Source organism: Eulemur rufifrons, chromosome 20, assembly GCF_041146395.1.
Source record: "Eulemur rufifrons isolate Redbay chromosome 20, OSU_ERuf_1, whole genome shotgun sequence".
In the NCBI taxonomy this organism is placed as follows: Eukaryota; Metazoa; Chordata; class Mammalia; order Primates; family Lemuridae; genus Eulemur; species Eulemur rufifrons.
In genome coordinates this window covers 528778-555000 of record NC_091002.1, presented here as the reverse complement: position 1 = coordinate 555000, position 26223 = coordinate 528778, and positions in this window count along the sequence as shown.

The following is a 26223-nucleotide window of genomic DNA, read 5'->3' as shown; positions in this document are numbered from 1 at the left end:
CACTTTGGTTTAGGGTTGAGGTTTACGGTTAGGGTTAAGATGAGGGGTTAGGGTTTGGTACAGGGTTAGGGTTAAGTGTTAGGTTTAGGGTTGAAGATTAGGATTAGGGTTAGGATTAAAGGTTAGCGTGAGAGTTAACGCTTAGGGTTAAGGTTAAGAGTTAGAGTTTAGGGTTAGGGTTAGTTTTAGGGTTAGAGTTATGTGCTATGGTTTGTGTTAGAGGTTAGGGTTAGGTTTACTGGTGACGGTTAGGGTTACGTTTAGGGGTTAGCATTAGGGTTAGGGTTAGGGTTAGGGTTAAGGGATAGGATTAGGGTTAAGTGTTGGGCTTAGGGTTAGGGTTTAGTGTTAGGGTTATCATTAAGTATTAGGGTCAGGGTTAAATGCTTGGGTGCGGGTAATCGTTAGGGTCAGGGTTAAGGTTCACGGATAGGGTTAGTGTTAAGGGTTACGGGTAGGTTTAGGGTTCAGGGTTAGAGTTAGCATTAGGGCTTAAGATTAGGATTAGGCGGTAGGTTAGATTTAGGGTTAGATCTAGGCGTTAGGGTAAGGGCTAGCGTTAGGGTTAAGAGACAGGGTTAGGTTTAATGCTTAGGATTAGGGTTAGGGTTTGGGGTTAAAGTAAGTGTTAGGGGTTAGGTTTAAGGATCCAAGGTTAGGGTTATTTTTAGCTGTAGTGTTAGGGTTAGGGATAAGGGATCCCATTAGCATTAAGGGTCTTCCTTACTGTAGGCTTAAGGGTTAGGCTTAGAGTTAAAGGTTAAGGTTAGGGTCAGTGTTAAGATTTAGGGTGAGGGTTAACGGTTAGGGTAAAGGTTAAGCGTTAGGGTTAGGGATTAGTGATTAGGGTTTTTGGTTAGTGTTAGGGTTAGCGGTTAGCAGTTAGTGTTTTATGAAGTGGTATGGATAGAATTAGGACTGGGGTTAGAGTTAGGGTGAGGTATAGGGGTTAGGTTTAGGGGTTAGTTTTAGGGTAAAAGGATAGGATTAGGGTTACAGATTGGGCTTAGGTTTAGGGTTAAAGTTTACTGCTAGGGTTAGGGATAGGGTTCAGGGTTAGCTTTAGGGGTTCTAGTTAGGGTTAGGTGTTAGGTTAGTGTCAGGGTTAGGTCTAGTCGTGAGGGTAAGGTTTAGGGTTAGCTTTAAGAGCTAGGGTTAGGTTTAATGGTTAGGATTAGGATTAGGGTTAAGGGTTACCGTAAGGCTTAGGGGTTAGGGTGAAGGGTTAGGGTGAAGGGTTAGGGTTTTTGTTAGGCATAGCGTTCGGGTTAGAAGTAAGGGTTACTGTCAGTGTTAGGGTTGTAGGTAGGGTTACGGTTAGGGTTAGCAGTTTAGAATTAGGGTTAGGGATTAGGTGTCACAGTGATGACTAGGAGATAGGGTTAGAATTATGGGATAGGGGTTGTTCTCAGGAAATGGGTTATGCATTAACGTTAGGATAAGAGGTTGAAGTTAGGCGCACGGTGAGGTTTACGTGTTAAGGGGAGAAATAGGAACAGGGTTGGGTGTTATGTTCAGGGTTAGGGTTATCTGTTAAAGGTATTGTTTATGCTTAGCGCACGGGCCCTGTCTGCATTAGGCGGGCGGGGGGAGTTTAGGGGGCTGGGATTGTACCCGGGAACCCACTCTATCATACTCTGGGTATGGGCCCGTGGGTTTCATGCAGGACACAGTGGTAGAGCCTCCTTTCACGCATGGCATGGGAGGATTGCAGGCTTTCTGCACTCTAAGAAAGCAAGAAGTCTGAGAATTAGATTTAGGGTTAGGATTATGGTTAGGGTGAAGGATGAAGTTTAGTGTTAGGGTGAGGGCTTAGGGTTAGGGATTAGGGTTAGGGTTAAAGGTTACTCTTAGGTTTAACGGTTACACTTTGGTTTCGGGTTGAGGTTTACGGTTAGGGTTAAGATGAGGGGTTAGGGTTTGGTACAGGGTTAGGGTTAAGTGTTAGGTTTAGGGTTGAAGATTAGAATTAGGGTTAGGATTAAAGGTTAGCGTGAGAGTTAACGCTTAGGGTTAAGGTTAAGAGTTAGGGTTTAGGGTTAGGGTTAGGGTTAGCTTTAGGGTTAGAGTTATGTGCTATGGTTTGTGTTAGAGGTTATGCTTAGGTTTACTGGTCACGGTTAGGATTACGTTTAGGGGTTAGCATTAGGGTTATGGTTAAGGGATAGGATTAGGGTTAAGTGTTCGGCTTAGGGTTAGGGTTTAGTGTTAGGGTTATCATTAAGGATTAGGGTTAGGGTCAGGGTTAAATGCTTGGGTACTGGTAATTGTTAGTGTCAGGGTTAAGGTTCACGGATAGGGTTAGTGTTAAGGGTTACGAGTAGGTTTAGGGTTCAGGGTTAGAGCTGACATTAGGGCTTAAGGTTAGGATTAGGCGGTCGGTTAGATTTAGGGTTAGATCTAGGCGTTAGGGTAAGGGCTAGCGTTAGGGTTAAGAGATAGGGTAAGGTTTAATGCTTAGGATTAGGGTTAGGGTTAAAGGTTACTCTTAGTTTTAACGGTTACACTTTGGTTTCGGGTTGAGGTTTACGGTTAGGGTTAAGATGAGGGGTTAGCGTTTGGTACAGGGTTAGGGTTAAGTGTTAGGTTTAGGGTTGAAGATTAGGATTAGGGTTAGGATTAAAGGTTAGCGTGAGAGTTAACACTTAGGGTTAAGGTTAAGAGTTAGGGTTTAGGGTTAGGGTGAGGGTTAGGGTTAGTTTTAGGGTTAGAGTTATGTGCTATGGTTTGTGTTAGAGGTTAGGGTTAGGTTTACTGGTGACGGTTAGGGTTACGTTTAGGGGTTAGCATTAGGGTTAGGGTTAGCGTTAAGGTATAGGATTAGGGTTAAGTGTTGGGCTTAGGGTTAGGGTTTAGTGTTAGGGTTATCATTAAGGATTAGGGGTAGGGTCAGGATTAAATGCTTGGGTGCGGGTAATGGTTAGGGTCAGGGTTAAGGTTCACGGATAGGGTTAGTGTTAAGGGTTACGAGTAGGTTTAGGGTTCAGGGTTAGAGCTGACGTTAGGGCTTAAGGTTAGGATTAGGCTTTAGGTTAGATTTAGGGTTAGATCTAGGCGTTAGGGTAAGGGCTAGCGTTAGGGTTAAGAGATAGGGTAAGGTTTAATGCTTAGGATTAGGGTTAGGTTTTGGGGTTAAAGTAAGTGTTAGGGGTTAGGTTTAAGGATCAAAGGTTAGGGTTATTTTTAGCTGTAGTGTTAGGGTTAGGGATAAGGGATCCCATTAGCATTAAGGGTCTTCTTTACTGTAGGGATAATGGTTAGGCTTAGAGTTAAAGGTTAAGGTTAGGGTCAGTGTTAAGATTTAGGGTGAGGGTTAACGGTTAGGGTAAAGGTTAAGCGTTAGGGTTAGGGATTAGTGATTAGGGTTTTTGGTTAGTGTTAGGGTTAGCGGTTAGGAGTTAGTGTTTTATGAAGGGGTATGGTTAGAATTAGGATTGGTGTTAGAGTTAGGGTGAGGTATGGGGGTTAGGTTTAGGGGTTAGTTTTAGGGTAAAAGGATAGTTTTAGGGTTACGAGTTGGGCTTAGGTTTAGGGATAAAGTTTACTGCTAGGGTTAGGGATAGGGTTCAGGGTTAGCTTTAGGGGTTCTGGTTAGGGTTAGGTGTTAGGTTAGTGTCAGGGTTAGGTCCAGTCATGAGGGTAAGGTTTAGGGTTAGCTTTAAGAGCTAGGGTTAGGTTTAATGGTTAGGATTAGGATTAGGGTTAAGGGTTAGGGTAAGGCTTAGGGGTTAAGGTGAAGGGTTAGGCTCAAGGGTTAGGGTTTTTGTTAGGCATAGTGTTGGGCTTAGAAGTAAGGGTTACTGTCAGTGTTAGGGTTGTAGGTAGGGTTACGGTTAGGGTTAGCGGTTTAGAATTAGGGTTAGGGATTAGGTGTCACGGTGATGACTAGGAGATAGGGTTAGAATTATGGGATAGGGGTTGTTCTCAGGAAATGGGTTATGCATTAACGTTAGGATAAGAGGTTAAAGTTAGGCGCACGGTGAGGTTTACGTGTTAAGGGGAGAAATAGGAACAGGGTTGGGTGTTATGTTCAGGGTTAGGGTTATCTGTTAAAGGTATTGTTTATGCTTAGCGCACGGGCCCTGTCTGCATTAGGCGGGCGGGGGGAGTTTAGGGGGCTGGGATTGTACCCGGGAACCCACTCTATCATACTCTGGGTATGGGCCCGTGGGTTTCATGCAGGACACAGTGGTAGAGCCTCCTTTCACGCATGGCATGGGAGGATTGCAGGCTTTCTGCACTCTAAGAAAGCAAGAAGTCTGAGAATTAGATTTAGGGTTAGGATTATGGTTAGGGTTAAGGATGAAGTTTAGTGTTAGGGTGAGGGCTTAGGGTTAGGGATTAGGGTTAGGGTTAAAGGTTACTCTTAGGTTTAATGGTTACACTTTGGTTTAGGGTTGAGGTTTACGGTTAGGGTTAAGATGAGGTGTTAGGGTTTGGTACAGGGTTAGGGTTAAGTGTTAGGTTTAGGGTTGAAGATTAGGATTAGGGTTAGGATTAAAGGTTAGCGTGAGAGTTAACGCTTAGGGTTAAGGTTAAGAGTTAGGGTTTAGGGTTAGGGTTAGGGTTAGGGTTAGTTTTAGCTTTAGAGTTATGTGCTATGCTTTGTGTTAGAGGTTAGAGTTAGGTTTACTGGTCACGGTGAGGGTTACGTTTAGGGGTTAACATTAGGGTTAGGGTTAAGGGATAGCATTAGGGTTAAGTGTTGGGCTTAGGGTTAGGGTTTAGTTTTAGCGTTATCATTAAGGATTAAGGGTAGGGTCAGAGTTAAATGCTTGGGTGCGGGTAATGGTTAGGGTCAGGGTTAAGGTTCACGGATAGGGTTAGTGTTAAGGGTTACGGGTAGGTTTAGGGTTCAGGGTTAGAGTTAGCATTAGGGCTTAAGGTTAGGATTAGGCGGTAGGTTATATTTAGGGTTAGATCTAGGCGTTAGGGTAAGGGCTAGCGTTAGGCTTAAGAGATAGGGTTAGGTTTAATGCTTAGGATTAGGGTTAGGGTTTGGGGTTAGGGTTAGGGTTAGGGTTAAGGGATAGGATTAGGGTTAAGTGTTGGGCTTAGGGTTAGGGTTTAGTGTTAGGGTTATCATTAAGGATTAGGGTTAGGGTCAGGGTTAAATGTTTGGGTGCGGGTAACGGTTAGGGTCAGGGTTAAGGTTAACGATAGGGTTAGTGTTAAGGGTTACGGGTAGGTTTAGGGTTCAGGGTTAGAGTTAGCATTAGGGCTTAAGGTTAGGATTAGGTGGTAGGTTAGATTTAGGGTTAGATCTAGGCGTTAGGGTCAGGGCTAGCCTTAGGGTTAAGAGATAGGGTTAGGTTTAATGCTTAGGATTAGGGTTAGGGTTTGGGGTTAAAGTAAGTGTTAGGGGTTAGGTTTAACGATCAAAGGTTAGGGTTATTTTTAGCTGTAGTGTTAGGGTTAGGGATAAGGGATCCCATTAGCATTAAGGGTCTTCCTTACTGTAGGCTTAAGGGTTAGGCTTAGAGTTAAAGGTGAAGGTTAGGGTCAGTGTTAAGATTTAGGGTGAGGGTTAACGGTTAGGGTAAAGGTTAAGCGTTAGGGTTAGGGATTAGTGATTAGGGTTTTTGGTTAGTGTTAGGGTTAGCGGTTAGGAGTTAGTGTTTTATGAAGGGATATGGTTAGAATTAGGATTGGGGTTAGAGTTAGGGTGAGGTATAGGGGTTAGGTTTAGGGGTTAGTTTTAGGGTAAAAGGATAGGATTAGCGTTACGGGTTTGGCTTAGGTTTAGGGTTAAAGTTTACTGCTAGGGTTAGGGATAGGGTTCAGGGTTAGCTTTAGGGGTTCTGGTTAGGGTTAGGTGTTAGGTTAGTGTCAGGGTGAGGTCTAGTCGTGAGGGAAAGGTTTAGGGTTAGCTTTAAGAGCTAGGTTTAGGTTTAATGGTTAGGATTAGGATTAGGGTTAAGGGTTAGGGTAAGGCTTAGGTGTTAGGGTGAAGGGTTAGGGTCAAGGGTTAGGGTTTTTGTTAGGCATAGCGTTGGGGTTAGAAGTAAGGGTTACTGTCAGTGTTAGGGTTGTAGGTAGGGTTACGGTTAGGGTTAGCGGTTTAGAATTAGGGTTAGGGATTAGGTGTCACAGTGATGACTAGGAGAGAGGGTTAGAATTATGGGATAGGGGTTGTTCTCAGGAAATGGGTTATGCATTAACGTTAGGATAAGAGGTTAAAGTTAGGCGCACGGTGAGGTTTACGTGTTAAGGTGAGAAATAGGAACAGGGTTGGGTGTTATGTTCAGGGTTAGGGTTATCTGTTAAAGGTATTGTTTATGCTTAGCGCACGGGCCCTGTCTGCATTAGGCAGGCGGGGGGGAGTTTAGGGGGCTGGGATTGTCACCGGGAACCCGCTGTATCGGACTCTGGGTATGGGCCCATGGGTTTCATGCAGGACACAGTGGTAGAGCCTCCTTTCCCACATGGCATGGGAGGATTGCAGGCTTTCTAATCTCTAAGAAAACAAGAAGTCTGAGAATTAGATTTAGGGTTAGGATTATGGTTAGGGTTCAGGATGAAGTGTAGTGTTATGGTGACGGGATAGGGTTACAGATTAGGGTTACGGTTTAAGGTTACTCTTAGGTTTAACAGTTACAGTTCGTTTTAGTGTTGAGGTTTGCAGATAGGGTTAAGATGAGGGGTTAGGGTTTGGTACATGGTTAGGGTTGTGTTAGGTTTAGGGTTGAAGATTAGGATTAGGGTTGGGATTAAAGGTTAGCATGAGAGTTAACGGTTAAGGTTAAGGTTAAGGGTTAGAGTTAGGGTTTAGGTTCAGGGTTAAGCGTTAGGGTTAGTTTTAGGGTTAGAGTTATGTGTTAGGGTTTGTGTTAGAGGTTAGGGTTAGGTTTACTGTTCACGGTTAGGTTTACCTCTAGGGGTTAGCATTAGGGTTAGGGATTAGGTTTAGGGTACGTGTTTAGAGTTAGTGTTGGGCTTTAGGCTCGGTGCTTAGGGTCAGGGTCAGGGGTTAGGGTTGGTGGTAGGGCTTAGCTTTAGTGGTCAGTTTAAGGGCACAGGACCTGGTTAATCTACGGTGAGAGGGGTGTGGTCGGAGTCACCACGAAAGCACAACATCATTCCCTGGGCCTTGGTAGAGGACCTACATGCAGGACTCAGGCAGAACCTCATCTCACACATGGCATGGCTGTATTGTAGGCTTGCTTCACTCTGGAAATGGAATTAGTGTGAGAATTAGGGATAGGTTTGGGGTCAGGGGTTTCGAGTTAGGGATTAGGTTTCGAGTCAGGGTCAGGTGCTAGGGATTAGTGGTTAGGGTTAGAGTTAGTGTTAGGGGTTAGGTGTTAAGTCTGGGTTCGGGGGCCAGGATTAGGTTTAGGGTTGGGGTTAGCGTTAGGGTTAGGTGTTAGGGTTAAAGTTTAGGCTTAGAGTCAGGGTTAAGTGTTAGGGTGAGGCTTAATATTTAGGGTTAATGTTAGGGGGTTAGGGATAGGGTTAGGGTTAAGGGTTAGTTTTATAGTTCAGGTTTAAGGTTAGGATCAGGGGTTAGGGTTAGTGTTAACTGTAGGTCAGTGTTGGGGTTAGATCTCTAGGCATTAAGGTATAGGTTAGGGGTAGAGTTAAGTAGGGTTATGTTTAATGGTTAGGATTGGGATTAGCGTGAAGGGTTAGGGTTAAGGTTTAGGGGTTATGACTAAGTATCAATGGTTAGGGTTACTTTTAGGTGTAGGGTTAGGGTAAGTGTTTAGGGTTAGTGTTAGTGTTGTTGGTAGGATTAAGGTTAGGGTTGGCGTTTCAGAATTAGGGATTAGGTGTTACGGTTATGGCTAGGAGTTAGGGTTAGAATTACGCTATAGGGCTTGTTCTCAGGGTGTCATGCATTATCGTTAATATAAGGGGTTAAAGTTAGGGTTACGGTGAGGTTTACGTGTTAAGGTGGACAGTAGGATCAGGGTCAGGTGTTATGTTTCGGGTTAGGGTTATGGGTGAGGGGTAGGGTTTGTGCTTAGGGCACAGGCCCTGTATGCACTAGGAGGCGAAGTTAGGGGTCTGTGATGGTCGCTGGGAACCCACTCTATCGTACGCAGTGTATGGGCCTCTGGGTTTTATGCAGGACACTGTGGCAGAGCGGGCTTTCATGCATGGCTTAGTAGGATTGTAGGCTTTCAAAACTCTGAGAAAGCAAGAAGTCTGAGAGTTAGATTTAGAGTTAGTATTATGGTACGGTTTAGGGATGAGGATTAGTGATAGGGTGAGGGCATAGGGTTAGGGGTTAGGGTTAGGGTTAGGGTTGTTGGTAGGGTGAAGGTTAGGGTTGGCATTTTAGAATTAAGGATGAGGTGTTACGGTTATGGCTAGGGGTTAGGATTAGAATTATGGGATAGGGCTCCTTCTCAGTGTGTTATGCATTAACGTTAAGATAAGGGGATAAGTTAGGGTTACGGGGAGGTTTATGTTTTAAGGTGAGCAATAGGATCAGGGTCAGGTGCTATGTTCAGGGTGAGGGTTATCTGTTAGGGGTAGTGTTTATATTTAGCGTACAGGCTCTGTCTGCACTGGCCTGGGGGCTGGGGTTACGGGGATGGGATTTCCCCGGGAACCCACTCTATCATACGCTAGGTATGGGCTCCTGGTTTCATGCAAGAGAGAGCTGCAGAGCCCCCTTTTACTCATGGCATGGGAGGATTTTAGGCTTTCTAAACTCTAAGAAAGCAAGAAGTCCGAGAATTAGATTTAGGGGTAGGATTATGATAATGTTTAGGGTTAGGGTTAGTGTTAAGGTGGGGTCTTAGGGTTAGGGGTTAGCGTTAGAGGTTAGTGTTAGGTTTAACAGTTACAGTTAGGTTTATGGTTAAGTTTGAGGGTTAGGGTTAAGGTTTGGGTTTAGCGTTTGACACAGGGTTAGGCTTCAGTGTTAGCTTTATGGTTAAAGATTAGGATTAGGGTTAGTGTGAGGGTTAATGGTAAGGGTCAAGATTAAGGGTTAGGGTTGGGGTTACGGTTAGGTTTAGGGTTAGGGATTAGGGTTAGGCTTAGGGTTAAGGGATAGGATTAGGGTTAAGTGTTGGGCTTATGGTTAGGGTTAAAGTTTAGTGTTAGGGTTAATGTTTAGTGTTATGGTCCAGTTTAAGTGTTAGGGTGAGGGTTAACAGTTAGGATTAGGCTTAGGGGTTAGGGATATAGTGAAGGATCAGTGTTAGGGTTAGGTTTAGGGTTCAGGGTTAGGGTTAGCTTTAGGGGTTATGGTTAGTGTTAGGTGTTAGGTTAGTGTCAGGGTTAGGTCTAGTCGTGAGGGTAAGGTTTAGGGTTAGCTTTAAGAGGTAGGGTTAGGTTTAATGGTTAGGATTAGGATTACGGTTAAGGGTTAGGGTAATGCGTAGGGATTAGGGTGACGGTGAAGGGTTAGGGCTTTTGTTAGGCATAGCGTTGGGGTTAGAACTAAGGGTTCCTGTCAGTGTTAGGATTGTAGGCAGCGTTACGGTTAGGCTTAGCGGTTCAGAATTAGGGTTAGGGATTAGGTGTTACACTTATGACTAGGAGATAGGGTTAGAATTATTGGATAGGGGATGTTCTCAGGGAATGGTTTATGTATTAACGTTACGATAAGAGGTTAAAATTAGGCTCACGGTGAGGTTTACGTGTTAAGGGGAGAAATAGGAACAGGGTTAGGTGCTATGTTCATGGTTAGGGTTATCTGTTAAAGGTATTGTTTATGCTTAGCGCACGGGCCCTGTCTACATTAAGCTGGGGCGAGGTTAGGGGGCTGGGATTGTCACCGGGAACCCACTGTATCAGACTCTGGGTATGGGCCCGTGGTTTTCATGCAGGACACAGTGGTAGAGCCTCCTTTCCCACATGGCATGGGAGGATTGCAGGCTTTCTAAACTATAAGAAAGCAAGAAGTCTGAGAATTAGATTTAGGGTTAGGATTATGGTTAGGGTTCAGGATGAAGTGTAGTGTTATGGTGAGGGGATATGGTTACAGATTAGGGTTACGGTTTAAGGTTACTGTTAGGTTTAACGGTTACAGTTCGTTTTAGGGTTGAGGTTTGTGGATAGGGTTAAGATGAGGGGTTAGGGTTTGGTACAGGGTTAGGGTTGTGTTAGGTTTAGGTTTGAAGATTAGGATTAGGGTTAGGATTAAAGGTTAGCATGAGAGTTAACGGTTAAGGTTAAGGTTAAGGGATAGGGTTAGGGTTTAGGTTCAGGGTTAAGGGTTAGGGTTAGTTTTAGGGTTAGAGTTATGTGTTAGGATTTGTGTTAGAGGTTAGGGTTAGGTTTACTGTTCACCGTTAGGGTTACGTTTAGGGTTTAGCATTAGGGATAGGGATTAGGTTTAGGGTAAGTGTTTGGAGTTAGTGTTGGGCTTTAGGCTCGGGGCTTAGGTTCAGGGTCAGGGGTTAGGGTTGGTGGTAGGGCTTAGATTTAGCGGTCAGTTTAAGGGCACTGGACCTGGTTAATCTACGGTGACAGGGGTGTGGTCTGAGTCACCACAAAAGCACAACATCATTCCCTGGGCCTTGGGACAAAACCTACATGCAGGACTCAGGCGGAGCCTCATCTCACACATGGCATGGCTGTATTGTAGGCTTGCTTCACTCTGGGAATGGAAGTAGTGTGAGAATTAGGGTTAGGTTTGGGTTTAGGGGTTTCGAGTTAGGGGTTAGGTTTTGAGTCAGGGTCAGGTGCTAGGGATTAGTGGTTAGGGTTACAGTTTGTGTTAGGGCTTAGGTGTTAAGTCTGGGTTAGGGGGCCAGGGTTAGGTTTAGGGTTGTGGTTAGCGTTAGGGTTAGGGGTTAGGGTTAAGGGATAGGGTTAGAGTCAGGGTTAATGTTAGGGTGAGGCTTAACAGTTAGGGTTAGGGTTAGGGGGTTAGGGATAGGGTTAGGGTTAAGGGTTAGGTTTATGGTTCAGCTTTAAGGTTAGGATTCGGGGTTAGGATTAGTGTTAACTGTAGGTCAGTGTTGGGGTTAGATATCTAGGCATTAGGGTAGAGGTTAGCGGTAGGGTTAAGTAGGGTTATGTTTAATGGTTAGGATTGGGATTAGCGTGAAGGGTTAGGGTTAAGGTTTAGGGGTTATGACTAAGGATCAATGGTTAGGGTTATTTTTAGGCGTAGGGTTAGGGTAAGGGTTTAGGGTTAGGGTTAGGGTTGTTGGTAGGGTGAAGATAGGGTTGGCATTTTAGAATTAGGGATGAGGTGTTAGGGTTATGGCTGGGGATTAGATTTAGAATTATGGGATAGGGCTTCTTCTCAGGGTGTTATACATTAATGTTAAGATACGGGGATAAGTTAGGGTTTCGGAGAGGTTTATGTTTTAAGGTGAGCAATAGGTTCAGGGTCAGGTTTTATATTGAGGGTGAGGGTTATCTGTTAGGGATAGTGTTTATACTTAGCGTACGGTCCCTGTCTGCACTGGGTGGGGGGCGGGGGTTAGAGGGATGGGATTGTCCCCGGGAACGCACTCTATCATACGCTGGGTATGGGCTCCTGGGTTTCATGCAGGACACAGTGGAAGAGCCCCCTTTTACTCATGGCATGGGAGGATTGTAGGCTTTCTTAACTCTGAGAAAGCAAGAAGTCTGAGAATTAGATTTAGGGGTAGGATTATGTTAATGTTTAGAGAGGAAGATTAGTGTTAGGGTGGCCTCTGAGGGTTAGGGGTTAGCGTTAAAGGTTAGTGTTATTTTTAATAGTTACAGTTACGTTTACGGTTAAGTTTCAGGGTTAGGGTTAAGGTTTGGTTTTAGCGTTTGGCACAGGGTTAGGCTTCAGTGTTAGGTTTATGGTTAAAGATTAGGATTAGGGTTAGGGTTAAGGGTTAGTGTGAGGGTTAATGGTAAGGGTCAAGATTAAGTGTTACGGTTGGGGTTAGGGTTAGGAATAAGGCTTCGTGTAACGTTTAGGGTTAGAGTTAAGTGTTATGGTTATGGCTAGAGGTTAGGGTTAGGTTTAGGGTTCATGGTTAGGGTTACATTTAGGGGTTCGGGTTACGGGTTAAGTTTAGGGTGAGTGTTTAGTGTTACTGTTGGGCGTTAGGATAAGGGCCGAGGTTTAGGGTTAGGATTTAGGTTTAGTGTTAGGGCTTAGATTTAGTGGTTAGTTTAAGGGCACATGCTCTGTTTAATCTATGGTGGGAAGGGTGCAGACTGGGTCGCCTCAACACCACACCATCATACCTGGGCCTCGGGCCCAGACCTACATGCAGGACTCAGGCAGAGCCTCTTCTCATTTGTGGCATGGCTCTATTGTAGGCTTGGTCAACTCTGAGAACGGAGGAAGTGTGAGAATTAGGGTTATGGTTAGGGTTATGTGTTTAGGGTTAGAGGTTAGGGTTTGAGTGAAGTTTAGCTGTTAGGAATTAGAAGTTAGGATTAGTGTGTCAGGGGTTAGGTGTTAGGTTTTTGTAAGGGGCTAGCGTTAGATTTAGGGTTAGGGTTAATGTTCGGGCGGGTTAGGGGTCAGCCTTAGGGTTAGGCTTACGAGATAGGATTAAGGTAAAGGGTGAAGGCTTAAGATTAGCAGTAAGGGTTAAGGTTAGGGTTAAGGGTTAGGGTTTCGGTCCAAGTTAAGGGTGAGAGTGAGGGTTAACAGTTGCGATTAGGGTAATGGTTTAGGGATAGTAATAGGTTTAAGGGATAGGGTTAGGGTTAGGTTTAGGGTTCGGGGTTAGGGTTAGCATTAGCGGTTAGGGTTAGGGTTAGGGGTTAGGGTTACAGTTAGGGTTAGGTCTAGGCATTATGGTAATGGTTCGTGTTAGGGTTAAGAATTAGGGTTAGGTTTAATTGTTAGGATTATGATCAGTGTAATGGTTAGGGTTAGGGTTAGCGGTTAGAGTTAGGGTTAGTGTTAGGGTTGTTTGTAGGGTGAAGGTAATGTTTAACAGTTGAGAATTAAGGTTAGGGATTAGGTGTTACGGTTATGCTAGGAGTTAGGCTTAGAATTAAGGGATAGGGTTTGTTCTTAGGGTAAGTGTTATTCAATAACATTAGGATAGGGGGTTAAAGTTAGGGTTACAGTGAGGTTTACGTGTTAAGGTGAACAATAACATCAGGGTTAGGTGTTATGTTCAGGGTTAGGGTTATGGGTGAGGTGCAGGGTTTTTGCTTAGGGCATAGGCCCTGTCAGCACTAGCAGGGGGAGTTAGGGGGCCGTGATTGTCCCCAGGAACCCACTCTATTGTACACAGAGTATGGGCTCCTGGGTTTCATGCAGGACACTGTGGTAGAGCCAGCTTTCACGCATGGCTTTGGAGAATTGTAGGCTTTTAAAACTCTGAGATAGCAAGAAGTCTGAGAATTAGATTTAGGGTTAGGATTATGGTTAGAGTTAGGAATGAAGATTAGTCAGGGAGAGGGCTTAGGGTTAGGGCTTAAGCTTCGAGTGAGGATTAGGGGTTAGGGAGTAGGTGTTGGGTTTAGTGATAGGGTTAGGGTTTAGGGGTTAGGGTTGGGTTAGGGGCTAGGGTTAGATTTATGGTGGGGTTATGGTTAGCATTAGGGGTTAGGGTTAGGGTTAAGGGATAGGATGAGGGTTAAGCGTTAAGGCTTAGGGTTAGCGTTAAGTGTTAGGTTTAGTTTTAAGGGTTAGGGTTACAGTTCGAGTTAAGGGTTAGTGTGGGGTTAACAGTTAGGGCTAGGCTTATGGCTTAAGGATAGAGTTAGGTTTAAGGCTTAGGATTAGGGTTCAGTGTTAGGGTTAGCATTAGGGATTAGGGTTAGGGTTAGGGGTTACGTTTACTCTTAGGGTTAGGTCTAGGCGTTAGGGTACGTGTTAGTGTTAGGCTTAAGAGTTAGGGTTAGGTTTAATTGTTGGGATTAGGATCAAGGTTAAGGGTTAGGGTTAAGGTTAGGGGTTAGGGTTAAGTGTCAAGTGTTACGGTTATTTTTAGGTGTACGGTTAGGGTTAGCGGTTAGGTTTAGGGTTAGTTTTAGGGTTGTTTGTAGGGGTAAGGTAATGTTTAGCAGTTTTGAATTAGCCTTAGGGATTAGGTGTTATAATTGTGGCTAGGAGTTAGGGTTAGAATTAAGGGATAGGGGTTGTTCTTAGGGTAAGTCTTATGCATTAACGTTAGGATAACGGGTTCAAGTTAGAGTTATGGTGAGGTTGATGTGTTAAGGTGAGCAATAGTATCAGGGTGAGCTGTGATGTTCAGGGTTAGGGTTATGGGTGAGGGGTAGTGTTTATGCTTATATCACGAGCCCTCCCTGCTCTAGGAGGGGGCTTAGGGGGCTGGGATAGATGCCAGAAGCCACTCTATCATATGCTGGGTATGGGCCCCCTGGTTTCATGCCGGACACAGTGGCCGAGCCTCCTTCTACACATGGCATGGGAGGATTGTAGGCTTTGTAAACTCTGAGAAAGCAAGAAGTCTGAGAATTAAATTTAGGGCTAGGATTAGGGTTAGGGTTAGCAATATAGGTTACTGTTATGGTGAGGGCTTAGGGTTAGGGGTTTCGGTTAGGGTCAGGGTTAAAGGTTAGTGTTAGGTTTAACAGTTACAGTTAGGTTTAGGGTTAAGCTTTAAGGTTTACGGTTAGGGTTAAGATTAGGGGTTAGGTTTTGGTACAGGGTAAGGGTTAAGTGCTAGGTTTAGGGTTAAAGATTAGGATTAGGGTTAGGGTTAAGGTTTAGTGTGAGGGTTAACGGTTAGGGTTAAGGTTAAGTGTTAGGGTTATGGGTTAGGGTTAGGGTTAAGTGTTCATGTTAGGTTTAGGGTTAGAGTTAAGTGTTATGGTTAGGGTTAGGGGTTTGGGTTAGGTTTAGGGTTCGTGGTTAAGGTTACATTTAGGGGTTAGGTTTAGGGTAAGCGTTTAGTGTTAGTGTTGGGCATTAGGGTGAGGGCTTAGGTTTAGGGTTAGGGGTTAGGGTCAGTGTTTGGGCTTTGATTTAGCGGTTAGTTTAAGGGTACAGGACCTGTGCAATCTATGGTGAGAAGGGTGCAGAATGTTTCCATGCGACACCACACCATCGGATCCTGGGCCTTTGGCCCAGACCTACATGCAGGACTCATGCAGAAACTCTACTCACGCATTGCATGGTTGTATTTTAAGCTTGGTTAACTCTGAGAATGGAAGTAGTGTGAGAAATAGGGTTATGGTTAGGGTTAAGGGTTTGGTGTTAGGGGTTAGGGTTCAAGTGAGGTTTAGTGGTTAGGGACTAGGATTTAGGGTTAGTGTTAGGGTTAGGGGTTAGGGGTTAGGGGTTAGTTTTGCGTTAGGGGCTAGGGTTAGATTTATGGTTGGGGTTAGTGTTAGGGTTAGGATTAGGCATCAGGGTTAGTGTTAGGGTTAAAGGATAGGGTTGGGGTTAAGTGTTAAGGCTTAGGGTTTGTGTTAAGTGTTAGGGTTGGGGTTTAGGCTTAGGGTTACGGTTCGAGTTAAGCTCTAGGGTGAGGGTTAAAGATTAGGCTTAGGATTATTGGTTAGGGATAGAGTTATGTTTAAGGGTTAGGGATAGGGTTAGGTTTAGGGTTCAGTGTTAGGGTTAGCATTAGGGGTTAGGGTTAGGGGTTAGGCGCAGTGATGTATTAAGGGCTATGGTTAGAATTAGGATTGGGGTTAGTGTTAGGTTTAGAGTTAGGGGTTAGGTTTAGGGTTAAGGGATAGGATTATGGTTAAGGGTTGGGCGTAGGTTTAGGGTTAAAATTTAGTGTTAGGGTTAAGATTTAGTGTTAGGGTCCGGTTTAAGGGTTAGGGTGAGGGTTAACGGTTAGGGTTAGGGTTAGGGGTTAGGGATATAGTTAGTATTAAGTGTTAGGGTTAGGTTTAGGGTTCAGGGTTAGGGTTAGCTTTAGGGGTTATGATTAGGGTTAGGCGTTAGTTTAGTGTTAGTGTTAGGTCTAGGCGTCAGGGTAAGGTTTAGGGTTAGGGTTAAGAGCTAAGTTTGGGTTTAGTGGTTAGGATTAGGATTAGGGTTAGGAGTTAGGGTAAAGGGTCAAGGGTTAGCATTATTTTTAGCCATAGCTTTGGCGTTAGGAGTAAGGGTTAGGTTCAGTGTTAGGGTAACAGTAGGTTACCGTAACAGTAACTACGTAGGGTAACAGTTAGTGTTAGTGGTTTAGAATTAGGGTTAGGGATTAGTTGTTACAGTTATGACTAGGAGATAGGGTTAGAATTATGGGATAGGGGTTATTCTCAGGGTAAGTGTTATGCATTAACGTTAGGATAAGAGGTTAAAGTTCAGGTTACAGTGAGGTTTACATTCTAAGGTGAGCAATAGAATCAGGGTTAAACGTTATTTTCAGGGTTAGAGTTTTGGGTGAGGTGTAGAGTTTATGCTTAGGACACCGGCCTTGTCTGCATTAGGCGGGGGGCGGGAGTTAGGGGGCTGGGATTGTCACCAGGAACCCACTCTATCGTACTCTGGTTATGGGCCCCAGCGGTTCATTCAGGACACAGTGGAAGAGCCTCCTTTCACGCATGGAATGGGAGGATTGTAGGCTTTCTAAACTCTAAGAAAGCAAGAAGACTGAGAATTAGATTTAGGGTTAGGGTTAGGGTTCGGGTTAAGGATCAAGGTTAGTGTTAGGGTGAAGGTTTAGAGTTAGGGGTTACGGGTAGCGTTACAGGTTACTCTTAGTTTTAACCGTTACAGTTAGGTTCAGGGTTAAGGTTTACGGTTAGGTTTAAGGTTAGGGTTTAGGGTTTGGTACAGGATTAGGGTTAAATATTAGGTTTAGGGTTAAAGATTACGATTAAGGTTAGGTTTAAAGGTTAGTGTGAGGGTTAACAGTCAGGGTTAAAGTTAAGAGTTAGGGTTAGGGTTAGTGTTAGGATTAAGGGTTCATGTTAGGTTTAGGGTTAGAGTTAAGTGCTATGGTTAGCGCTCGAGGTTAGGGTTAGGTTTAGGGTTCACAGTTAGGGTTATGTTTAGGGGTTAGCATTAGGGTTAGGGATTAGCTTTAGGGTAAGAGTTTAGAGTTAGTGTTGGGCTTTAGGCTCAGGGCTTAGGTTTAGGGTCAGAGGTTAGGGTTGATGTTAGGGCTTAGATTTAGCGGTTAGTTTAAGGGCACAGGACCTGTTTATTCTACAGTGAGAGGGGTTAGGGTTAGGGTTAGGGTTGGCGTAAGGGTTACGGTTAGATTTAACCTTGGGGTTAGTGTTAGGGTTAGGGGTTAAAAACACCTACAGCCAGCCCTAACCCGATTTCTCACACTTCTTCCATTCTCAGAGTTAACCAAGCCTACAATACAGCCATGTCATGCGTGAGAAGAGGCTCCACCTGAGCCCTGTATGTAGGTCTTGGCCCAAGGCCCAGCGTATGGTGGTGTCGTGTCGCAGCGACCCTGTGCACCACTCTCACCATAGATTAAACAGGTCCTGTGCCCTTAAACTAACCGCTAAATCTCAGCCCGAACACTAATCCTAACCCCTAACCCGAAAAGTTATCCTTAACCCTAACTGTTAACACTCAAACTAACCCTTAACTCTAACCCTAGTCATGATCTTTAACCCTAACCCTAACACTTAACCCTAACCCTGTACCAAACCGTAACCCCTAAGCTTAACCCTAACCCTAACCCTAAACCCTAAGTCTAACTGTAACTGTTAAACCTAACAGTAACTTTTAACCCTAAAACTAACCCTATCCCCTTACCCGAAGCCCTCACCCTAAGATTAAACTTCATCCCTAACCATAACGATAATCCTAACCCTAAATCTAATTCTCAGACTTCTTACTTTCTTAGAGATTGGAAAGCTTACAATCCTCCTTTACCATGCGTGAAATCAGGCTCTGCCAGAGTGTCCTACAAGAAACCCATGGGCCCATACCCTGCATACGATAGAGTGGGTTTCTGGTGACAATCGCATCCCCCTCAATCCCACTCCTAGGGCAGACAGGGCCCATACCCTAAGCAAAACCCTACCCCTCACTCATAATTCTAACCCTGATCCTATTGCTCACCTTAACACATAAACCTCACCGTAAACCTAACTTTAACCACTTATTCTAACGTTAATGCATAACACTTATGCTAAGAACAACCCCTATCACTTAATACTAACCCAAACTCCTAGCCATAACAGTAACCCCTAATCCCTAACCCTAATTCTAACCACTAAACATTACCTTAACCCTACAAACAACCCTAATACTAACCCTAACCTTAAACGCTAACCCTAACCTTATCCCTAAACATAACCTTAAAAGTTTACCCTAAACCCTAACCCTATCCCCTAACCCTAAGCCTAACCCTTAATTCTGATCCTAATCCTAACAATTAAACCTAACCCTAACACTAACCCTTACCTTAATGCCTAGACCTAATCTTAGCAGTAAAACTACCTCTAACCCTAACCCTAGACCTTAATCCTAACACTATCCCTAACTTATAACCCTAACTGTTAACCCTCATCCTAACCCTTAACTCGGACCATAACCCTAACCCTTAACCCTAACCCATCCCTTAATGCTAACCCTAAGCCTTAACCCTTAACCCTAATCCTATCCCTTAACCCTAACCCTAACCCCTAACCCTAACCCTACCCCAACCCTAAATCTAACCCTAGTCCCTAACCCAACCCTAACCGTTAACCCCTAATGCTAACATTAACCCTAACCCCTAATCCCTAACCCCTAACCCTCACTCGAACACTAACCCCTAACCCCAAACACCTAACCCTAATCATAACCATAATTCTCACACTTCCTCCATTCTCAGAGTTAGCCAAGCCTACAATAAAACCATGCCATGCGTGAGAAGAGGCTCTGCCTGAGACCTACATGTAGGTCTGGGCCCAAGGCCTAGGGTACGATGGTGTGGTGTGGCGATGACCCATTCCGCACACTTCTCACCATAGATTACACAGGTCCTGTGCCCTTAAAATAACCTCTAAATCTAAGCCCTAACACTAACTCTAACACTAACCCCTAACCCTAAACTTAAGCCCTGACCCTAACGCCCAACACTAACATTAAACCCTTACCCTATTCCTAACCCATAACCCTACTGCCTAAACGTAACCCTAACGATGAACCCTACCCCTAACCCTAACCCCAAACCCTAAGCCCTCACCCTAACACTAATCTTCATCCCTAAACCGTGCCGTAATCCTAACCCGAAATCTAATTCTCAGAGTTTTGAAAGCCTACAATCCTACTAAGCCATGCATGAAAGCCCGCTCTACCACAGTGTCCTGCATGAAACCCAGAGGCCCATACACTGCGTACTAAAGAATGGGTTCCCAGGGATCATCACAGATCCCTAACTTCGCCTCCTAGTGCATACAGGGCCCGTGCCCTAAGGATAAACCCTACCCTTCACCCATAACCCTAACCCAGAACATAACACCTAACCCTGATCCTACTGCTCACCTTAACAGGTAAAGCTCACCGTAACCCTAACTTTAAGCCCTTATCTTAACGTTAATGCATGACACCCTGAGAACAAGACCTATACCGTAATTCTAACCCTAACTCCTAGCCATAACCATAACACCTAATCCCTAATTGTGAAACGCCAACCCTAACCTTAACCCTCCGAACAACACTAACAATAACCCTAACCCCTTACGCTAACCCTACACATAAAAATAACCCTAACCGTTGATCCTTAGTCATAACCCCTAACCTTAACCCTAACTCTTCACGCTAATCCCAATCCTAACCATTAAACATAACCCTAACTCTTAACCCTAACCCTAACCTTTACCCTAATGCCTAGAGATCTAAACCCAACACTGACCTACAGTTAACACTAACGCTAACCCCCTAATGCTAACCTTAAACCTGAACCATAGCCTTGACCCTTAACCCTAAACCTATCCCTAACCCCCTAACCCTAACTGTTAACCCTGACCCTAACCCTTAACCCTGACCCTAACCCTAAACCTGAACCCTAACCCTAAGCCTAACCCTTAACCCTAACCCTATCCCTTAACCCTAACGCGTAACCCTAACGCTAACTCCAAACCTAAACCTTACCCTGGCCCCCTAACCAGACTTAACACATAACTCGTAACACTAACTCTAACCCTAATCACTAATCCCTACCACTTAACCCTGACTCGAAACCGAACCCCTAACTCAAAACCCCTAACCCCAACCCTAACCCTAATTCTCACACTACTTCCATTCCCAGAGTGAAGCAAGCCTACAATACAGCCATGCCATGTGTGAGATGAGGCTCCGCCTGAGTCCTGCATGTAGGTCTTGTCCCAGGGCCCAGGGAATGATGTTGTGCTTTCGTGGTGACTCCGACCGCACCCCTCTCACCGTAGATTAACCAGGTCCTGTGCCCTTAAACTGACCGCTAAATCTAAGCCCTACCACCAACCCTAACCCCTGACCCTGAACCTAAGCTGCGAGCCTAAAGCCCAACACTAACTCTAAACCCTTACCCTAAACCTAATCCCTAACCCTAATGCTAACCCCTAAACGTAACCCTAACCGTGAACAGTAAACCTAACCCTAACCTCTAACACAAACCATAACATATAACTCTAACCCTAAAACTAAACCTAACCCTTAACCCTAAACCTAAACCCTAACCCTAACTCTTAACCTTAACCCTAACCGTTAACTCTCACACTAACCTTTAATCCTAACCCTAATCCTAATCTTCAACCCTAAACCTAACATTTAACCCTAACCCTGTACCTAACCCTAACCCTATACCAAACACTAACCCCTCATATTAACCCTAACTGTAAACGTCAACCCTAAACTGAACTGTAACCATTAAACCTAAGAGTAACCTTTAACCCTAACCCTAATCCCTAACCCTAAGCCCTCACCCTAGCACTAAACTTCATCCTTAACCCTAACCAGAATCCTAACCCTAAATCTAATTCTCAGACTTCTTGCTTTCTTAGAGTTTAGGAAGCCTGCAATCCTCCCATGCCATGCGTGAAAGGAGGCTCTACCACTGTGTCCTGCATGAAACCCACGGGCCCATAACCAGAGTACGATACAGTGGGATCCTGGTGACAATCCCAGCCCCCTAACCTCCCCCCGCCCTTTCCTAAGGCAGACATAGCCCGTGCGCTAAGCATAAACAATACATGTAACAGATATCCCTCACCCTGAACATAACACCTAACCCTGTTCCTATTTCTCCCCTTAACACGTAAAACTGACCGTGAGCCTAACTTTAACCTCTTATCCTAACGTTAATGCATAACCCATTCCCTGAGAACAACCCCTATCCCATAATTCTAACCCTATCTCCTAGTCAAAACTGTAACACCTAATCCCTAACCCTAATTCTAAACCACTAACCCTAACCGGAACCCTGCCTACAACCCTAACACTGACAGTAACCCTTACTTCTAATCCCAACGCTATGCCTAACAGAAACCCTTAACCCTTGACCCTAACCCCTAAGCCTTACCCTAACCCTTAAACCTAATCCTAATCTTAACCATTAAACCTAACCCTAGCTCTTAAAGCTAACCCTAAACCTTACCCTCACGACTAGACCCAACCCTGACAGTAACCTAACACCTAACCGTAACCCCTAAAGCTAACCCTAACCCTGAACCCTAAACCTAACCCTAACACTGAACCCTCACTATATCCCCAACCTCTAAGCCTAATCCTAACCGTTAACCCTCACCCTAACACTTACAGTGGACCATAACACTAAACATTAACCCTAATACTAAAATTTAACCCTAACCCTGAGCCCAACCCTTAACCCTAATCCTATCCTTTTACCCTAACCCTAACCCTAACACTAACCCCAATCCTAATTCTAACCATAACCTTTCATAAAACACTAATTCCTAACCCTAACACTTACCAAATACCCTAATCGCTAATCCCTAACACTAACGCTTAACCTTTACCGTAACCGTTAACACTCACCCTAACCCTTAACACTGACCCTAACCTTAAACTTTAATCTAAGCGTAACCCTTAACCCTAACAGTAAGGAAAACCCTTATGCCAATGTTATCCCTTATCCCTAACCCTAACACTACAGTAAACATAACCCTAACCTTTGATACTTAAACCTTTTCCCTAACACTTACTTTTACCCCAAACCCTAACCCTAATCCTAAGCATTAAACCTAACCCTATCTCTTAATCCTTACTCTAACGCCTAGATCTAACCCTAAATGTAACCTACCACCTAATCCTAACCTTAAGCCCTAATGCTAATTCTAACCCTGAACCCTAAACCTACCCGTAACCCTTAACACTAACCCTATCCGTAAACCTTAACCCTGACCCTAACCATTACCCGCACCCAAACATTTAACCCTGACCCTAACCCTAATCCTTAATGATAACCCTAACACTAAACACTAACCCTAAGCCCAACACTTAACCCTAATCCTATCCCTTAACCCTAAGCCTAACCCTAACACCTAACCCTAAACCTAAGCCTAACCCCAACCTGAACCATTAATCTTGACCCTTACCATTAACCCTCACACTAACACTAATCCTAATCTTTAACCATAAAGCTAACACTGAAGCCTACCCCTGTGCCAAACGCTAAACCCAAACCTTAACCCTAACCCTGAAACTTAACCGTAAACCTAACTGTAACTGTTAAACCTAACACTAACTTTTAACCCCAACCCCTAACCTAAGACCCCACCCTGACACTAATCTTCATCCCTAAACATTACCATAATCCTACCCCTAAATCTAATTTTCAGACTTCTTGCTTTCTCAGAGTTTAGAAAGCCTGCAATCCTCCCATGCCATGAGTAAAAGGGGGCTCTGCCACTGTGTCCTGCATGAAACCCAGGAGCCCATACCCAGCGTACGATAGAGTGGGTTCCCGGGGACAATACCATCCCCCTAAACCCCGCCCACCTCCCAGTGCAGACAGGGCCCGTATGCTAAGTATAAACACTACCCCTAACAGATAACCCTCACCCTGAACATAACACCTAACCCTGATCCTATTGCTCACCTTAAAACATAAACCTCCCCGTAACCCTAACTTAGCCCCTTAACTTAACGTGAATGCAAAACACCTTGAGAAGAAGCCCTATCCCATAATTCTAATCCTAAACCATAGTCATAACTGTAACACCTCATCCCTAATTCTAAAACGTCAACCCTAACCTTCACCCTACCAACAACCCTAACCCTAACCCTAACCCCTAACCCTAAGCCCTCACCCTAACACTAATCTTCATCCCTAAACCATGCTGTAATCCTAACCCGATATCTAATTCTCAGACTTCTTGCTTTCTCAGAGTTTTGAAAGCCTACAATCCTACTAAGCCATGCATGAAAGCCGGCTCTGCCACAGTGTCCTGCATGAAACCCAGAGGCCCATACACTGCGAACGATAGAGTGGGTTCCCAGTGACCATCACAGATCCCTAACTTTGCCTCCTAGTGCATACAGGGCCCGTGCCCTAAGGATAAGCCCTACCCCTCACCCATAACCCTAACCCAGAACATAACACCTAACCCTGATCCTACTGCTCACCTTAACAGGTAAAGCTCACCATAACCCTAACTTTAACCCCTTATCTTAACGTTAATGCATGACACCCTGAGAACAAGCCCTATACCGTAATTCTAACCCTAACTCCTAGCTATAAACATAACACCTAATCCCGAATTCTGAAACGCCAACCCTAACCTTAACCCGACCAACAACACTAACACTAACTCTAACCCCTTACCCTAACCCTACGCCTAAAAATGACCCTAACCGTTGATCCTTAGTCATAACCCATAACCTTAACCTTAACCCTTAAGCCTAATCCCAATCCTAACCTTTAAACATAACCCTAACTCTTAACCCTAACCCTAACCTTTACCCTAATGCCTAGAGATCTAAACCCAACACTGATCTACAGTTACACAAACCCTACCCTCTAATGCTAACCTTAAACCTGAACCATAAACCTAACCCTTAACCCTAACCCTATCCCTAACCCCCTTACCCTAACTCTAACTGTTAACCCTCACCCTAACCCTCAACCCTGACCCTAAACTTAAACCTTAATCCTAACCATGCGTGAGATGAGCCTCTGCCTTTGTCCTGCGTGACAGTTGAAGCCCAACACCCAGGGTACGATGAAGTGGGGACCCAGCCTTGCTCCACACCCACAGTGCCCCGTACGTTAGACAGGGCCCGTGCCCTAACACACACCGTTAAACGTAAGCCCTAACCCTATCTCTAAACCAAACCCTTAGTAAGCCCTGAATCTAACTCCTTACAGTAACCCTAATCCCTGACCCTTACTCTTGCCTCTCACCCTAAACCTAAACCCAACCACTAAACATAATCCTAATCTCTAACCCTAACAGTAATCCTAACCCTAATTCTAACCTAAAACCCTAACCCCTAAACCTAATCCTAGTCCCTAACACCTAACCTTACCCTAAACCCAATTCCAATTCTCAGACTTCTTCAATTCAAAAACTTAAAAAAGCCTACAATCCACCAATGCCGTGTCTGAGATGAGGGTCCGCCCCTATGTCCTGCATGACAGGCAGGCGCCAATGCCCAGGGTACTATGGAGTGGGGTCCGGGGGTCTGGAGGCTTGCTAAACTCCAGTTTGGAAGAATTGCTATAGTCATATATAGGGATGCTTACATTTACTGATAGAAAGCAACTATTGGTGTGTGATTTGTAGGCTTGCCTTACTCTAGTTTGGATGAAGAAGCTGAATCATATATAGGAATATTAGCTTTGAGTTAGAGGAAGCATCTATGGGGGGTGCTTTTTTGGCTTGTTAAACTCTGGTTTGGAAGAAGTTCGAGAGTCTTATATAGGAACGATATCATTCATTCAGAGAAAGCAATTATAGGGAGTTGGTTTGTAGGCTTGCTAAGCTCTAGTTTGGAGGAAGGCGAGAGTCATATATAGGAACGCTTACATTCACATAAAGCGTCTACGGGGGGACGGTTTCTAGGCTTCCTAAACTCTAGCTTGGAAAAAGAGGACAGTTATGTATAGGAACTCTCGGCGGGGGATTTGTGGCATTGCTAAAATCTTAGATTGGAAAAGTTGCGAGAGTCATACATAGGAATGTTAACATTCACTCAATGAAAGCAACTATAAGGGGTGCTTTCCAGGCTGGCTACACTCTAATTTGGAAAAAGTGCGACAGTCATATATAGGAAGGCTTATATTCACTCAGACAAAGCAATTATGTGTAGGTGTATAGTAGGCATGCTAACTCTAGTTTGGAAAATTTCGAGAGCCATGTATAGGAAAGCTTACAGTAACTTAGAGAAAGCAACGAACGGGGGTGGAGTGTAGGCTTGCTAAACTCTAGTTTGGAGGAAGTGCCATAGTCCTATATAGGAACGCTTAAATTCGTTCAGAGAAAACAGCTGTCGGGGATTGGTTTGTAGACATAACTCAAGTTTGGAAGAAGTGCGAGAGACATATATAGGAATGTTTACATTGACTCAAAGAAAGCAACTATGGGGGAGTGTTATTTTGGCATGCCAGATGCTAGTTAGGAAGAAGTACAAGACTCATATATAGGAACGCTTACATTCACACACCGAGAGCAACTACGGAGTAGTGTCAGGTAGACATGTTAAAGTCTAGCTTGGGAGAAGTTCCAGAGTCCTATATAGGAAAGGTAACAGCCACTTTGAAAAAGCAAGTCTTGGTGGGTGGTTTGTAGGCCTGCAAAACCCTGTTTTGGTTGAAGTGTGAGAGTCATATATGAGAACGCTTACATTCCCTCAGAGAAAGCAACGATGGGGTTGTTTGTAGGCTTACTAAACTGCAGTTTGGAAGAAGCACGAGAATCACATATAGGAACACATACATTTTGACGCACTGAAAGTAACTATGGGGTGGTGTTTTATAGGCATGCTAAACTCTAGTTTGGACAAAGTTTGAGAATCACATATAAGAAAGCTTACAGTCACTTAGAGAAAGCAAATCTCTGGGTGTGGAAAGTAGGCCTGCTAAACTCTATTTTGGTTTAAGAGTGAGAGTCATATATGGGAAGGCTTACATTCCCTCAGAGAAAGCAACGACGACGTGGTGGTTTGTAGGCATACTAAACTCTAGTTTGGAAGAAGTGGGAGAATGATATATGGGAACGCTTACATTCACGTAGAGAAAGCAATTATGGGGTGGCGTTTTTGTAGCCATGCTAATCTCTAGTTTGGAAGAAGTTAAGGAGTAATATATAGGAAAGGGTACAGTCATAGAAACCAACTCTCGGGGGATGTTTTGTACACCTGCAAAACTCCAGTTTGGAAGAAGGGGGAGAGTCATATTGGGGACCGCGTGCATTCACTCAGAGAAATCAACGATGGGATTGTGATTTGTAGGCATAGTCAACTCTAGTTTGGAAGAAGTACGAGAA